Below are 18,187 nucleotides of genomic sequence, written 5' to 3'. Positions count from 1 at the left end.
CGTAACCAAATTTGGAAATCTAAATGATTATGAAATTATCTGTGTCGGACCGTTTTGCTTTTTTGGCTAATTGATATCAGTTTTGAATGCCACGCCTCTCATTGAGGCATAGTCAATTAGGCCATTTCGGCCATTTTTGAAGGGCTCCAAAATATCAAAAAAAGCAAAACGGTCCGATACAGATATTGACAATATTAATCTGTGTTGAAAAAATCATTGCTCTAGCTTCAAAAACCACGGAGGAAAACGAGGAGTACTTTGTATGGAGAAATGACCACTCCTGTTGGCTCTTAATCGAATTTGGGCATTTAAAAAAATAAAAATGGGTATGCAGGTTATGATTGTATGCAGGTTTCCTCATGAGGTTTCTACACCGAAAAGTACAAGTACAAATACAGGTACAAATGAAAGAACCCGATAAAGTTACCGACCCATCACTAGCTATTTACTCTTCATAAATCCATATTTTTAATAAATTGCACCTTATCTTAGCCATAATATAAACTTGCACTTCAGCAACTACGTAGGAAAGCTATTATTTCCGAACCCGATACTGAAGCCGCAGGGAAACTTGTAGTTTGCGCTCTTGAAATATTATAAGCACAAGAACAGGAATGGAAAACTTTCCGTTGTTCCACAACACAACTGATTAGGAAACATAATGTTTTGTTTTCTCTAGGAGCATACAGAATTTTATTCATAATGGTAAAATGTGGAGTTTATTTCACCGATATGTAACAACACTATCTAAAATAAGTCGTTTGGCACACACCAGATGTGTCCGGCCTAGGGTTTGCAATCCGGATTCGAAATGTATGAAATTATCCGGATCTTCCCATATATTTGAGATCCGTCATGCAAACCCTAGTCCGGCCTAGTCCCATTTAAGCTTAGCGGCTGTCAGGGCTACGTCGGCTACTTTGGTTTTGGAGCGCAAGATGGAATTTCTGATTCTGTCAGTTAATTTGACACCAAGAATGTACTGCGCTTCGTCGCTCCCTGGCAAACCTTGAGGGAAAGCTTTTGCCTTAGTCGAACACACATCGGTTATTATATAATTATGTAAAAAAAGTTCGGTTGAATGAACCCATTTGTGTTTGACATCTTTTTTTGTATAGTATAAGAGGAAAAATAAATATAAATACGAGGATAAATAAAAGTTGTGCGCCTAAAGAATTTGTGATGTCAATTACTTTTTCATGTGTTTCACAGGATTAATGACTTTAGTTGTTGGTTGGTAAGGATACTATGATCATGTTTAGAAAAATGTGAAATCCTGAATAAAGTAGAAGTATTAGTGCTGTAAGTGAAAAATCCTCGCCGTTCAAATTTAAGGGATCCTATCTCGTCGCATAATAATTGAATTGTCATAATGTAATGTTACGCATAAAACTCTATTCGCATATTTTTTCTCCAGCTGAAACAGAAAGTATTTTCGAAAATATTTTGCATAGGTTGAGTAGAATAGGGTAGGTTAGGTTAGGTTTGTGTTATAATTTCTCAGAAATGTTAATATTTCCAGCACAATAACAATTATGCGAAATGAGTTTTATGCGTAACATTACATTAGGACAATCAATTTTTATGCGACCCAATATGGACCCCAAATTTAACCTAAGTATGTTTATTTATTACTTTGACATAAAGTGCCCATGTCGAATACTAAGTAGTGCAGCGTCGAGCACTAGTACTTCTACTTTATTTCCTCTAATTTTCCAAAGAATTTAACGATAATTTACTCAGTAAATTTCATGCACTAATTTGAGCTCTAGGTAGAGCGTATCACAAGACATATTAGGTAGGTAGGTACTATATACCTCAGTGAAATACGTTGGTCCGACCAGATCCGCACCGCTCTTGACTCCACAGTCCACATGGCTCTCCATACCGCCAAGGACAGAACCAGATGGAGAGAAATTGTGAAAGAGAAGGTGATTCAGAAGGGAGGTCACGACCCTCATCACTGAGGATAACGATGCAAGGAGGAGGAGGACTATATACCTACCTAGGTACATTACACTCGATCTAGTATTTATAGTTCTAGTATTTATAATGTCCATAATGTCCATGTCGTACATATTAAATTAAGTAAAATGAAATATGACAAAATTATCGCAGTCACAAAGCAGATTAGTTAAAATGTAGTTTGTGTGTTTGTAGGTTTTGTTTGAAGTTTCCCGATATTGAATAACTCCTTCTTCTTCCTCGCGTTATCCCGGCATTTCGCCACGGCTCATGAGAGCCTGGGGCTTGACAACTAATCCCATGATTTGACGTAGGCACTAGTTTTTACGAAAGCGACTGCCGTCTGACCTTCCAACCCAGAGGGTAAACTAGGCCTTATTGGGATTAGTCCGGTTTCCTCACGATGTTTTCCTTCACCGAAAAGCGACTGGTAAATATCAAATGATATTTCGTACATAAGTTCCGAAAAACTCATTGGTACGAGCCGGGGTTAGAACCCGCGACCTCCAGATTGCAAGTCGCACGCTCTCACCGCTAGGGCACCAGTGCGATGTTGAATAACTATTGGCCCCATATTTATTAATAAGACCGATAGGTATTCTACGTACCATCATCGTCAAAATGTTTTAGATGTAGTATTTATATTTTTTTATATGCTGTTTCGTCGTACTACTCGACCCCAGACCAATTATAATTACTTGTTAAGATTTATCGAAAAACGAGTATTTAATTAGGTAAGTGTAAAAATCTATGATTTGTATTTAATTTGTTATTTTTGTATTTATTTGTGCGATTCATGACTAATAAATAAAATACTAAGCTAGGAAACTACAAACTTACAGCAATAAACAGAATAATAATTATCCGTTTAGATCACTGATAAAGAAAAAAGACCTACTATACTTAATTAGGTTATTATAATTAATACCTACCTACTATAAGGGTAAACAACGTTTTAGATTAGAATCTAAACGGTGTCACGCAAAACCGATACCTAAAGCTAAAGGAACTTAAGAATCCTTAGAACAAAATGTCATAATAATTGAAGTGAATCTAGACTGTTAAGTCCTTTTTCCGGAAACGGAGGATAAAATTACTCTGCGACATGTGAACGCTCTTTCGCCAACGCATGCTTATGTGGTTGCAATGTGCTGTTATTATACTTACATGGAATGGCATTTTAGCTTAACTATGAACCCTGTTAGCTAGCATAAAAAGTAATGTCTTTGTAAAAAGATAGCTAAAGTTAGCTTGGTGTTTGTAATGTTGAGATTCTTGAGAGAGATAGGGATCTATAGTTTTAATGAATTGTTGAATCTCTGACGATAACGGTGATACCTACCTCGTTGCCTATTTGAAAGCCATGAAAATCCATTACGTAAAATGTATAATTATAGGGAATGTAAACCGGTTAATAATCTGTTATTAACCGGCTTTCCATACAGTTAAAAACCGCTTCACGTCCCAAATAAAGAAATTATTTCGTAACTTACTTATAAACAATTATGAGAAATGTCTACAACTCTTCATACACATAGGTGATTTTAAAAGCATTTTTTAATCGTTATATTTTTTTTTCTACAACGTCTAAATACTAATAATATCATTTGACCGTTTTTGACGGATAGGTAGTTATTTTGCTGCAGCAATAAAAAATATAAAAACTGACATTAGTTCTCAATAACATTCGCTTAAGATTTTTCGTTTCATCTGTACCTGCCTACCACATACCTGCTTACTTCCAATATTTAAGGGCCTCTGAGCACCTGTGACCCAAATTGATGGAGTAACGCGCCTATTAAAATATATTTACAGCCAGAAGTAAGCTAACAAGCTGCTTTCTTGGCGTGGGGAAATTATTTTTTCTGGCGTGGCAATCAAAATATGTCGTGTGACACGGAAAATTAATTGCTTGATGTGGTTTTCAAGGTTGGTACGTATGTAAATAAATAAATATTATAGGGACGTTCTTACACAAATTTACTAAGTCCCACGGTAAGCTCACGAAGGCTTGTGTTGCGGGTACTCAGACCACGATATATATAATAAACAAATATATGTATAAAAAAAACCCTTTATTGACTCACTTCAGACTGCTTTCCCTTTTTGCATAGGGTCAAAAATATCTGAGCATGCACTTTAACGTCTTGATTTGAGGCTTTGTTCAGATATTTATGAATACGTTGGCCGCTCCGATATAACTTATGGCGACTATAACTATGTACTGTGTTCGAAAGACGGATCGCTTTACTAGCGGTGTCTTATTTTATACATTATGTAGGTAAGTTCTGAAAGGGCCTCAGTCTAAGTGTGGTTGCAAACCTCTGGTTGCATGTACTTGAAAGTTGTAAAGGCTTTGTACGGAAACTAACAGGCGCTTCAGTTTCAGAGGCATTACCTTTCAAGAATCTCAACAAAGTGTGGATTCTTATCCACACATTTTATAGTTCGTTTTTTTATTTGCATTAGAAAGAAGGTAAACAATTTTGACATGTCTATTTAAAAGAAAAATTAAAAACGCGTTAATAAATAAATAAATTATATTACATAATGAAAGCAAAATACTGTAAAAGATCGTATATATGATTCATAATTTTACCATATTTGCTGTGACTTATTTTTCAGTGGTGATTTTTAATAATACATGTCATGCACGCTTACCTTCTTTTTAATGCTAAAAAAAAACAAACTAAAGTGGGGAAACTATGTAGTAGCGTTGAATTTTGTATAGTAATACACGCAGAAAAACAATCGTTGTTTCTTTCTTTTCTGAAAGATACATGTATTAGAAACTAATTTTTTGTTGTGATGTATCGCTAAACCAAACAACATACGATGTAATATAATACATATCAACAATTTTATAATAAATATACGTAGGTAATTAAATTTAAAAACAATTTACCCACACATAGTAAGGTCACTGTGGGGAAGACCGTCTACAAGCTATTTCTCTTCTAGAGGATGACTCACGTTAGACCTGGCCGTGTCCGGGCCGGAGCTTCCGGCGCTTACTTTTCTATAACATGACAGGCGATCACGTGATCCTTTCCATAGAAACCGATACGCCGGAAGCTCCGGCCCGGACACGGCCCGTACTAACGTGAGTCATTTTTACACTACTTACAGAAGGTATAACATCTGGGTCACCAATTACTTTTTTCAGGGTACTTAATGTACAGCACAAAATAGGTTGGCGGTCCGGATCTGGACCGCGACCCGCCATCTGCTGACCCCTGGTATAGCAGAAGGAACCGAGCTTTTCCTTTCTGAAGAACGTACGTGTACAAACATGAGAGAACCCTATGACGGTCATTGCCCGATTGATCTTTAGGTACACATAATTTGTACTATACGAGTATAGTGTAAAATTTTACATGAGTCAAATTCATATTTTACGATCGAAAATCAAATTTTACGTAGCGGTTGCTGCCGCGGAAATGGCAGTCAACCCGCGATAATTTAGAATAATTACTTCATTGTGTTTCAATCCGTACATTTTGATGGTAAGGTTTAGGTGGGGTTCCTAATATTCCTATCGCTAACGCTCGTATCACAAAACAGGTAGGGTAATTCGTCAATAACTGGCCACTGTTTAGTAACTGGCTAACGTAAATTAAAAATTATACTAATAAGTAATACTATTCACACATTAATAAACTACTATATCAACTACTACTACTACTAGTGCCTACGTCAAACCATGGGATTAGTTGTCAAGCGGACCCCAGGCTCTCATGAGCCGTGGCGAAATGCCGGGATAACGCGAGGAAGAAGAAGATTCACACATTAATAAAACCAAAAAATCTATTCCCCAGGATTTTTTCTAAAATCACATTTTAGTCGGTTTCACTCAACCCTTTTACGGCCTCAAAGATGAAAAATAACAATCTTGTCACACATCCTCTTTCCCATTGAACACGTATTTCGCGAGCAATATGCCCCTGACATGTGACATATCAAAGAATCTTTGGAAGTTACGGTTTTATCACAAGGCTGTAAAAGCTGTTGACGGATTTCTGTAACAATACTGACAGTAAGAATATTACTTATGTTAAGAATATTATTTAAGGTGACAGTCCATTTCCAACGACAGCTGCATTACTGTTCATTTTATTTTACTATGGAAATTGACAATGACAGCGACGCGTTCAGTACCGGTAGTGCAAATGTGGTTAGAAATGGAATGTTACCAATATTGTCACTGTTGTAAACAGAGTGACTAAAGAATACGGGAATATTTAAAGATGCAATTTTTTTTACGTTTGCTAAGTGATCAAGTAATTGACACTAGCAGAAAATAGTACGTAACATGTTTATAAATGTGTAAGCCGAGCACTTTCATTTCATACCAAACATGACCATACTACATACATATCTTGCAATTAAAATGACGAATTGCAACCCTTATAAATGGCTTTTTAGCATTTTAAGCTCTTCTAGCTCAATAACCTCTTGATTGAGCCTACTCAAAATTTAATGACAAAAATATAATGCCCTCAACTATATGTTCACCCAATTTCATTTAAATTATAGCAAATTTACTTAAGTTATTGTGTATCAAACTATCCTCTGATAGCTCAGCTTAAAAACATCGAATGGACGTGCAGGGGCATGCTAGGGAGCCAGCCGTGTGTTCCAAGTTAAATGTAAGAACTTCACTTCGCGTCACTCGCTCGTTCGATAAAAAAAAACCATCTACAAGATTACAGAGGTCCATTTAATACTCCAAAAAGCCGAGAATTGCCGATGCAGCGTTTTTCTCCAACATCATTACTTAGCTTCACCTATCCCTTAGAGCATTTAATAACTGGAGTCGGCTTTAAGAGCTTACCCCTCTGCCGAAAAACTTGCATAATTGTGCAAACTTTTGTATGGACTGACATGGCTATTTGTATGTTACGTACACCGATGTTACACCATAAATAGTCTGATATAGACGAAAAGGCCTATAATTATGATGACAAATCATGTAGAAATAGCAACACATTTGACGTCCCCTCCCCCGCAAAAATCGGCAGTCTGTTACGTAAAGTAAATTACAGCGACGACATCTCCAGTTACTAAATGATCTAAGACCTATCCCCATTTCGGGGCCGTAAACAGCGGATAGATGATCGATTTTGCCATAAAGCAAACATAATCAGACGAAACAAAAGCCCACGTAATATTCAAATGCATTGCTGGAGCGCTTTGGGGCCAGGAATGTCTTATTTATTCACGGCGGGAGGATGAAATTGTGTTGTCGATTATTGAGACAAATTTGGTTAAATAGTAGTCGTTATGGTAATAAGTCGAGCGTCTCGTTATTGTCTTACAAAGTAGTCTTTATTTTAAGTTGTTATTTCAGTACCTAAATAAATGAATAATCTATTCGGCTACGTAAGTAAAACTAAATTTTGCTTCAACTAGATACCAGAGATAGTAGATAAGTACTCATATTTCTTGACTCATATAATACACAACAATTTCAATGTTGTTTTATTAAGTGTATGTTGTATTGAACAAGTGCGAGTCGGACTCGCGCACGAAGGGTTCCGTACCACAATGCAAAAAAAAAAAACAAAAAAAAGAAACCAAAAGCGGTCACCCATCCAAGTACTGACCACTCCCGACGTTGCTTAACTTTGGTCAAAAATCACGTTTGTTTTATGGGAGCCCCATTTAAGTCTTTATTTTATTCTGTTTTTAGTATTTGTTGTTATAGCGGCAACAGAAATACATCATCTGTGAAAATTTCAACTGTCTAACTATCACGGTTCGTGAGATACAGCCTGGTGACAGACGGACAGCGAAGTCTTAGTAATAGGGTCCCGTTTTACCCTTTGGGTACGGAACCCTAAAAACCCTCTTCAAATTAGGCATATTGTTGTATCGTAAAAACCTCAGCCTCAGCGAATGAATGGTAAGGTAAGGTAATGCAATATGATTAATTGATTAAGAGAATACTACCTTTTTTTCTAAATCTATTTATATATTTTTTTTGTTTTTAATAGTTCTTCAAATGTGGCTACCAAGAAATTTAAACAAACGGGATCTTTGTGACTCCGTTTTTATAATATTAATTCTGTAAGATTTGTTTCTAATACCAAAACCAGATTAAATACTTATATATCAGGGCATGTAAGTACATAGACAGGGAACGTGTTGGTGTTGTCATATCACATAATTAACATAATCTATTTACTATTAATTTTAATGAGGCCATGGAACTAATTTGATACATTTGCGATAACAGCCAATTTACATGTTGAACAAATGGTTCCGAGCCTAAACATCGTTGTTGCCCAAGACTTGGAAGCTATTGTGATGGTAAATATGAAAATGTTAAAGCCAAGACGGAGCTTTAGTGGTGAGACCATTTAAATTTTAAGCAGACGCCGAACCGATTTATGCTCCAATCATTTGTAAAAAAAAGCACTTTAGAATACACATTGTTTAAATTCAAAAACGGGAATTAAAACAATGCGTCTTTTAAAGTTCTTTTTTTTACAAACTTAATTAAAATCTCATATTACCTACTTTGTAGTCGGTAAAAGGTTGTATCTTACTCATACTCATACTCATACTCATACTCATACTCATATTTTATTGATAATATAAATTACAGGTCAGGCTTACATGACTTATTTACGATATCGAAATTGTCTACTAATGGTATGTCGCGTAATTCTTCTTTATTACGATTATTTTTCCATCAGAAACATTTTTTCAACATTCTACGTCCCTATAGCTATGTTAGGGTACCTATATCTCTAAAATTCACCCCAAGCCTCCCCAGCCCTACCGTCGCAGCTGCAATCGTCCGCATTTACATCACAAGGGTCGGAGTTCACTTCCCGGCCCGTCTACTTGTTTGTCGGACTTCAAATGGACAGTTGGCTTGCAATTTGTACTGCCTGTGTTTTGAATACAAGATGCCTATTGTTTGCCTAATGTAAAATGTTGTATTTTAATGTTTCCGTTTTATTTTCTATAAGCTTATGTCCAAGCGATTTTTCAATCAAGGACTGTATATCCAATCCTTTTTTATAAACTAAATAAGTAAAAACTGTAGTAGTTTTTACTATACTAGTTATAGTATACTTACACTTCATGTTTGATTCTTAGTTCTTATTTTTTGCTGACGCATGCAACCTAGGTAGGTAGGTATAAATCTTTTGTAGACAAATCACAACCGAGAAGTAAAAATGTATCGGGATCGGACTGATGAAACTGTCTGTCGATGTTAAAGCTTTTGTGAAATTCTATTTTATTGAAAATTTTGCTACTGAGTGACCTCGTTCAGTCCGCTTATTAATTAATAATTAATTCTGGTTGGTGCAACTTGCGCTAAATCTTCTAAAGTTCAACACACTTAGGCCCACTTGCACCGTCCCACTAACCCGGCGTTAACCCGCTAACTCAGTGTCAAATTATACTGATAAAAGGACGACTCACGGTAGACCGGGCCGTATACGGGCCGGAGCTTCGTGCGGTGCGCTTACTTTTCTATGACATGACAGGCGATCACGTGATGCTTTTCATAGAATGCCGTGCCGGAAGGTCTGGGTCGGACACGACCCGGTCTAACTTGAGTCATCCTTTAACCGGCTAACCCCGGGTTATTGAATGGTGCAAGTGGTAAGTGGCCCTTAGGCCCACTTGCACCATTTCACTAACCCGGGCTAAACCGGTTAAACCTGGTGCTACCATGGTTACCAGTACAATTTGACACTACGTTAACGGTTTAACTGCTTAACCCCGGGTTAGTGGGATGGTGCAAGTGGCCCAGCTTGACTAATAAATTTAGCCATTTCGGTATTTCCATATTTCACTAGCCAAGCAAACGTAAGAAAATCAAACGCGCCGTAAATGAGTAATAGGTCTCGGCGAGCTAACTTGATTGATTCTCTTTATCTATCAGAGCTGTCATGGCGGGACAAAGCTCAGAGGTCGGTGACTTTGACTTTGCAGACTGATACCTATTAGGAAAATGAAAAGAGGAATATGAGCTATGTCACGATAAATTTCTAAGTGAATTAGTGTTTTTTGGGCAATTGAAAGGAAAATAATAATAAAAAACCAGACAAGTGCGAGTCAGACTCGCGCACGAAGGGTTCCGTACCATAATGCAAAAAAAAGGCAAAAAAAACGGTCACTCATCCAAGTACTGACCCCGCCCGACGTTGCTTAACTTCTGTCAAAAATCACGTTTGTTGTATGGGAGCCCCACTTAAATCTTTATTTTATTCTGTTTTTAGTATTTGTTGTTATAGCGGCAGCAGAAATAAATCATCTGTGAAAATTTCAACTGTCTAGCTATCACGGTTCGTGAGATACAGCCTGGTGACAGACGGACGGACGGACGGACAGACGGACAGCGGAGTCTTAGTAATAGGGTCCCGTTTTACCCTTTGGGTACGGAACCCTAAAAATGAACAACGAGGTTTTCTCAGGACTGCTACAGACGCTACAGTATAGTGTTTTTCAATAGGTAACGTGTAGGTATTACGTTACAAATATAACCACCACGCTACGTAAACACCACGCTAAAATCAAATTAAATCGGAATGGGCCGGTTACGTCTACCGCATGCATCCGGAGAGGTGGCTAGCTTAGCCACCAAGTGGATGCCGGTAGAGAAACGTGAACGCGGCAGGCCCAGACGGAGATGGCGAGATGACCTGGACAGCTTCCTGAACAACTGGCCGGAGGAAACACCAAATCGGGAGTCGTGGAAATTAAGGGGAGAGGCCTTTGTCCAGCAGTGGGACACTCAAATAGGCTAGAGAACCTGGTATCAACCAGATTACCTACTCTTATTACTGAATGTACTTACTATGGACTCCACGACCTATTCTGGAGGCGTATTTTGATCGCAATAACAATAACAGGTTATGGATTTGTTATGGATATGATCTGTCAGTGTCGCAAGTGACGTTTCATCAACCAGAAATGTCACTATTGTCATAATGAGACCGTAGTCCATAACGCAGATCAAATTATCAACTTGTTATACAATCAGAATAAGCCTTTTGGCTTGACTCGACTCCACGGTAGCCCTATTCTGAATACGGGCCCTAATATTAAACATAATGCAATATTTTAAAAATAAATGTCTTGGAGTGGGAATGGAATTCCCAGGCAGTTCCATACATCGCAGCAAACGGCTTCGTCAGGCCGTACGCACGTTATTACTGAACGTACTGCTACCGACTCCATGGTGGCCCTATTCTGAATACAGGCCCTAAAAATTTGAAAGGTATGTCAATTATTTTATTTTTTATTTATTAAAGTTAACCTCTTTTTTGTTTAATTGTATCTTAACCTGTCTTATGTAAGTACATAAAATGTTCACACAAACAATAATACAAAATCAAAAAAAAAACAAAAAAAAGAAAAAAAAAACAAATTTATGTGCACAAGATGATTTTTTCAAATAATTGTATTGGAGTAAGGATCGAATTCCCAAGCAGTTCCATCAGGGTAATAGTTATCGTCATACAAATTGATGACAATACTAAAATACTTTTTTCTAAATCGCTGTACTTTTGGGAAGCATTACATTCAGTTTGACTGTTGTCTGTTGTGTGTCTGGGCTGTTGTATGTCGAAAATATCATGCCTAGCTGCATTAAAGTCCCCTGTTGTACTTCTTTTATATACCTATGTAATAAAGTTTAAAATAAATAAATACATCAACCCTGTAAAATTTCCATTTTGAAATAGGTAGGCTAAGCCACAGGATCAGAATACGGCCGGCCGCCCCCCGACCGTACCGAGAACCTTTCGTTTACGGTTAAAGGTACCCGTTTATTGCTAAACGCTGCAATAAATACCGACGAGAATGCGGTAAGCGATCGTTATCGAACGAGTGTGACACGAGTGTACCCCGCGTTCCTATTCGCCCCGTGTACGTGGACATATTTCCTCCAGTAGATAGTGCATTTTAGCACGCGCTTAATACGTATGTGGTATGAGAGCTTTTAATACTGAAAAAGTACCTTTTACTTAACGAAATAACATTATTAGTCACATAGAAATTAAAACGAATACTACTATATTAAAACTGTTCGTCAGTTCTGTAACTTAATTAAATTGGTCTTATATGCAGTTTTTACCCGCGTAGCATTCATTAAATCACTTTCTCATGCCAATTATTAACTACTATTTTACCTGTTTAAAGGATGACTGACGCTAGACCGGGCCGGAGCTTCCGGCGCTTCATTTTCTATGGAATGCACGACGTGATCACCGATCAGCCGTCATAGAAAATGACATGTCGGACGCCTCGGCTCATGCATGGCCCGGTCTTGCGTGAGTCATCCTTTAGGGATAAATTCAGGAACAAAGGCAAGGACACAGAACAAAGACCGATAGGCCTATACCCTATCTTTCAATTATTATGTATAAAGTGACGTTTGTTCTATCACCGCGTCCAGCATAACTGGTGACAAATTATGGTGTAGGTAAGTGTACCTAAAGGCTCCTCTTCACGTTGGGCCAACGCCAACGACGGACGCAGCCATGCGGTAGAATGAGATAGCAACATCACTTGCTCCCTCTAACGCATAAATGCGTCCTTCGTTGGCGTTGGGGTTGGCCCAACGTGAAGAGGAGCCTTAATAGATATGCCAAATTAAATGATGTAGGTGTATCAAAATCTGCTCAACATTTTCTCATTGGATCAACAAGGCATCTAGTGGTAGATCCGTGATGTGTACCATGTGTACCCACTGGTATCTCTAATTGAAATCGATTTACTTTTTCCGCGGTGTTAAATGAGTCGCAGATAATTTGTTTGCCGTTCCGAGTGTTTTATTGCGCTCGTTTTAAATACTGTTGAAACTTGGAACCAAACATAATTGTTTATACACTCAAGTTCAGAGAAAACAGGTGACATAATAAGTTTATACGGATTTTTTAAATAACAATCACCCATTCATTGTTCTTGTACATACAAAAAACGAATACAAATATAAAAAAAATATTTTTGAGGGTATGCACATGAAGTGTGGTTTAAGGCACGCAAAAAATTAGGGTCCCGAATGTCAAACTTAGGGTACTGAACTCCAAAAAATGATTACTTAGGCCAGTTAGGCCCACTTGCACCATCCCACTAACCCGGGGTTAAGCGGTTAAACCGCTAACCCAGTGTGAAATTGTACTGGTAACCATGGTAACTCCAGGTTTAACCGGTTAACCTCGGGTTAGTGAATGGTGCAAGTGACCAAGTGGTACTGTACCTAATTATTACTTTTATCTAACAATAAGTATACTATTTTATCTTATTCATTTATTTTATTAGATAGTGTAAATTCTTACAATAACACCGCCTTTTATTATACCTATTGGTATATTATTTACACAATCCTCTTAATGCGACGCTTGTTTCACAAAATAATATCAATTTGCGGATCTTACAGCTGGGGTAAATAGAGACACATAGCGGGGCGAGTTCCAGTGTGTAATTACTGTTCCCAACGGGGCGGAACAGATGCGAGCGATTGTTATAAGGCTATTAGTGGTGTATAGGGTTACCAGATGACAGAAATTTTCCTGACATGTCAGGAATTAAGGCCTTTTGCCAGGAATGGGGACGGAATACGAAAATGTCAGGATTTTTTTGAATCGATAGACTTTTTTTATAAAGCACGTTTTTATTTACTTAAATTAAGACAAATAATAAATTTAATAAAACGCGGCTATCAGCTCAATCGGGTGGCCATCACTAACGGCTAGACCCCCTCCGTCGTGGTCGTCGTCAAAAATATGAATGCCAGGAAAAATATTCGGAAATCAGGAATTTTCTCAGGAAATTCTAAATTTGTATCTGGTAATCCTAGTCGTGTAGGACGGTTTATGGAGTCTTACCTACAACTAATATACGACGGTTTGTTATTAGGTAAGCTTAGGGATGTGAATAAGTGGAAATATACGTAAATAACATATATTTAAGTACGTATTTTCGTAAATAGTCCGAGAAGTTCATATATATTCGTACATTTCGCCCTGAACCAATTATATCTGCTATAATTTATACACAACATCTATAAATGTGACGTTTTCAACCGAAAAGTACCACGTGTCGGTTGTCGATAAGGTTGATTTCAAATTAAGGCTATATGGAAATAGCGTCTTATTGACAACCAACAATAATAAACCTTCTGGTTGAGAATGGCATAAATTGAATTATTATGCCTTTATGAATTAAGTATTATCTCATTATCCTTGTTGAGAATAGAAGTCAACGTAATTTCATCTCTTTCTAAATTAATGTTCTCTCCTTTACGCCACCTCCAGTACTCGGACCATGACCAACGAATAGACCACATACATATAAAAACTAAATTAATTACTAAACCATTGACTAATTGTAATACCAGTACTTGAGTTAATTCAAATACCATTGATTGAGTTGTAATAAAAAATATAAAAGTAACAGTTAATAGTTTCTTTTTCTGTCCTCTAAATTTAACATTAGCGATTAACTTATAAACTATCACTAGTGTTATAATGATGTACACTATAATATTTATAACTATAATTACAAAGTAAAATAAATCGGAAAAAACAATCAGTTCATATTGGTAATATAAAATTAAAGAGACATTAAATGGTACGCCGCACACAAATAAACAAGCTTTTAGATATTTCGTTTCCCAATCCACAAGTCCATCAAAAATAACGTTATTTGTACAAAATAACATACACGCTACAAACAACCAAAGCATTAAAGATAACCTAAGAAATATAATTATAACTGTAGCTTGTTGATTATCTGTCTCTTCAAAAATAAGAAAAACTAGTGAAAGTAACATTAATAGCATTTTAGTTAAAACGACATTTATAAGAGCGAAATGCTTAAAAGAACGCCAATTTGGTAACAACACCCAAGAGGTTGTAGCAAAGAGTAAAATTGTTATAGATGAAGCTATAGTCAGCAACCATAGTACATTTATGAATACATTGTTTTCCATTGATGATCTTAAGAAATCATCTTCCTCTGTGGTAGAATGAATTTAAATTATAAATAATAGCTGGACTTAAATCTTTATCATCTACAGAAGATGTAGATTTAAAATGTGCAGTCGAATAAAAGTCAGAGGCGCTAGTACTTTGACCAACAGTACTCGAATACAGGGAAGTAACAGTGTTCAGTCCACGAGGAGACATAGGCGTATATCCTACGCTAGCTTCTTGGTCACCACTACCACTTCCAGCATTAAAATCTTCGTCGTCGGACGGTAGCTTCCTGTGAATAGACATTTTTAATTAATTAACATCCTCCATCATTGTTTAAACTTTTGAATTGTTACTTGTTTGTTATATAATATGGTTTTTGGTATCCAACTAGGGAGCAAATCAAATTATTTTATTTGTTCCCTAGTTGGATACCAAAAACCATATTATGCCAAATCACATTTATTCTAGTAACCGTTGACAGGTGAACACACATATAAACACAAATAGGCACCTTGTTGACTATGAAATTACCAACTTGTTTACGTGCAGACTAATAGAAGAGAAAAAAGTAAAAAAGATAAATACATATGTAAATACTTACATTATAAAAAAATAAAAAACAAGATTAACTTTTTTATATAAACCCTGCCGGGTCAACGGATTGATTTATACTAAAATAAATGGCTAACGCATTTCTGATACAGATTTAATTAATAATTATGTGATTTATGCGACAATGTTTTATCAAAATTTTGTATGACATTGACCTATTTAATTTGCTCTGATTATCCATTGTTTTTTTTTATTCTACTACTAATTATAATTCTTTAGAAAAAACATCGATTTATTTAATCGGCAACCACGAGAAAGCGTTTTCGTGAGTATTTTTGTTAGTAAAGTTGATACCTATATCTCTACCTACCTAAAATAATAATTATTCAGTGAGACTATCTCATCCTTCTCGTACAAAACGGCCCGCGCGCGGAACCCGGCGATCGAAATAAAATATCAAAAGACCTTATGTAAACCCAATAAAAACAAAAGAGAGTCAAATTGTCTACAACAGTGGTGTCGTGTCGATTTCAATAGAAACCGATACCCGTCTTGTTCCCCGCTAGGGGGTTGCGTCTTATGCTTCTTTTACTCGTACCAGGCACAGCCTGGACTCGTCATGGCTTCACATGTAGGCCTCGGCCGGTTAGGCCTCGGCGGACTTCTTATAGGCAACATCACGCCTTGAGGCAGGAGACGAATGACCACCCAACATAAGTCTCGACCACCGTGGGGTAGGAATTAGAGCAGCTCCTAACCCCATACACTGCTTTACTGTGTAGACACGGACTCTCGGGCTGTAGGGCGAGCGATTTGTATATATAGCGACGGGCCTTGAAAACTTTGAAAGTGCGATGCAGAACAACGGACGTTAAACTTGAAGTTACAGGCACAATTTATCATATTTCATACACTAATACGCGCTAAATGAATATAAAAACCTTTAAGATATATATTGACTTATATTTTAGAAGCTACAGCGAAGTATTTTAGTCTAAAAGATACATTTCTGTTGGAGAGTTTGTCGCATCCCTTTGTTAGTCCTAGTATTGACGCTAGTAACGCCATCTGATGAATTAGTAAGAAAATACTGACTTGATAATTGAAGGATGATTGAAATCCCACACTAAAGAAATCTAGCAAAACATCAAAAGCGTTATTTTATTTTGATAAAAAGTTCATACAATACATAATATTCCATATACAAATATTGGCTGTTAATAGTTTGAGGATAATTGAAAAAAATTATAACAGGTAGAGTCGTACTAAGCTTGCTCTGTAAGGCATTTGCAATGTAAAAGTGTGGAAATGTTATAATTAATATCAAATTTCTACGAAAATACAACGTAATGAGCTAATAAGTAATGACACTCCCACTTTGTTCTGTCCAAATCAGTGCAAAGTTAGCTTAGACTCTACAAGAAAAACACAATCGGCCTTAATAATAAGCATTAAGAAAAACGTCTTAAATCATATCATGTCATGTAAGTAAATATCGCGAGCATCAAATAAATAACACGATAACTTGTCTGACTCAATCGTCTCTACATTTTCTCCGAGACTCAATGACAGTGTTTCTAAACAGCGTGATTTATACTTAACACGGCGCCGGCGCCCGCATCCGATCCCACTTTATACCGGATTAGGTTTAACAGGGATCTACGGCCATTCTCCTATCCTCCGAAGGCCCAAGGTCCTACCTATAGTACAGTCGCCATCAGAAATATCGGAGCGGCCGAGGTGCTCAAAAATATCTGAACACGCACTCTAACGCCTTGTCAATAGAGGCGTTTTCAGATATTTGTGAGCGCCTTAGCCGCTCCGATATATCTGATGGCGACTGTACTTAAGTATTCAGTTCGATGAAATTTAAATCTTATCAATTAGATAGAGTCGCATTTGTTTTGTCACGTTCAATTTTCAAACAAAACCAAAATCAACTCTATTCCCTGCACTCTACGTTCAAATTTCAGTGACAAACTCTGGATTTTTTGTTTGTATGGCTGCTCAGGAGGCTATTATAAATATCGTATTTACTTACTGTAAATGTTGGACTCTATTCATATTTGCTCAATATACATTTACAATCTAATTTTATTGGGTTGCATATTTCCCTAAATTATTGCAAAGGACGTACAAGCCAAGCAACTACTTTGAAAACACGTTTTTAAATGACCGAGAATATAATGTAAATGTACCATTAATAAAAGGGCCCACAGATTACCAGTTTGCCGGACGATGTCAGCCTGTCAGTCAACAGTTGGAACACTTGGAACTGTGACCTTTTGCGTTTAACTGACAGGCTGATATCGCCCGGCGAACTGGTAACATGTGGGCCCCTTAAAGGACAGGTAATTATAATTTATATTGTTAGTAGAGCATGTTCTTGAGTTCTTGACAGCCACAATATGGTATGGTATGGTATTGGACAACCGTTTTTACTTGATTTCTAAAGAAGTTAAGTGCGATTCTTGTTCATTTCATTAGATAATTTTATCATACTGCTTTGAGATTCATCCAGGCTATTAAGAAATGGGGTACAGACGAACCCTGGTAGTTTAGGTAGCATCGGCAGTTTAGTAACATTGGATGGCTTCGGAGAATGTAGTAAATCTTAAAGTTTAAGCGCCACTTGCACTATTCCACTAACCCACCGTTAAGCGGTTAAACCGTTAATCCAGTGTCAAATTGTACTGGTAACCATGATAACATCAATTTAACCC

Source organism: Cydia fagiglandana, chromosome 4 (genome assembly GCF_963556715.1).
Source record: "Cydia fagiglandana chromosome 4, ilCydFagi1.1, whole genome shotgun sequence".
Lineage (NCBI taxonomy): Eukaryota > Metazoa > Arthropoda > Insecta > Lepidoptera > Tortricidae > Cydia > Cydia fagiglandana.
This window is presented reverse-complemented; position numbering follows the sequence as displayed.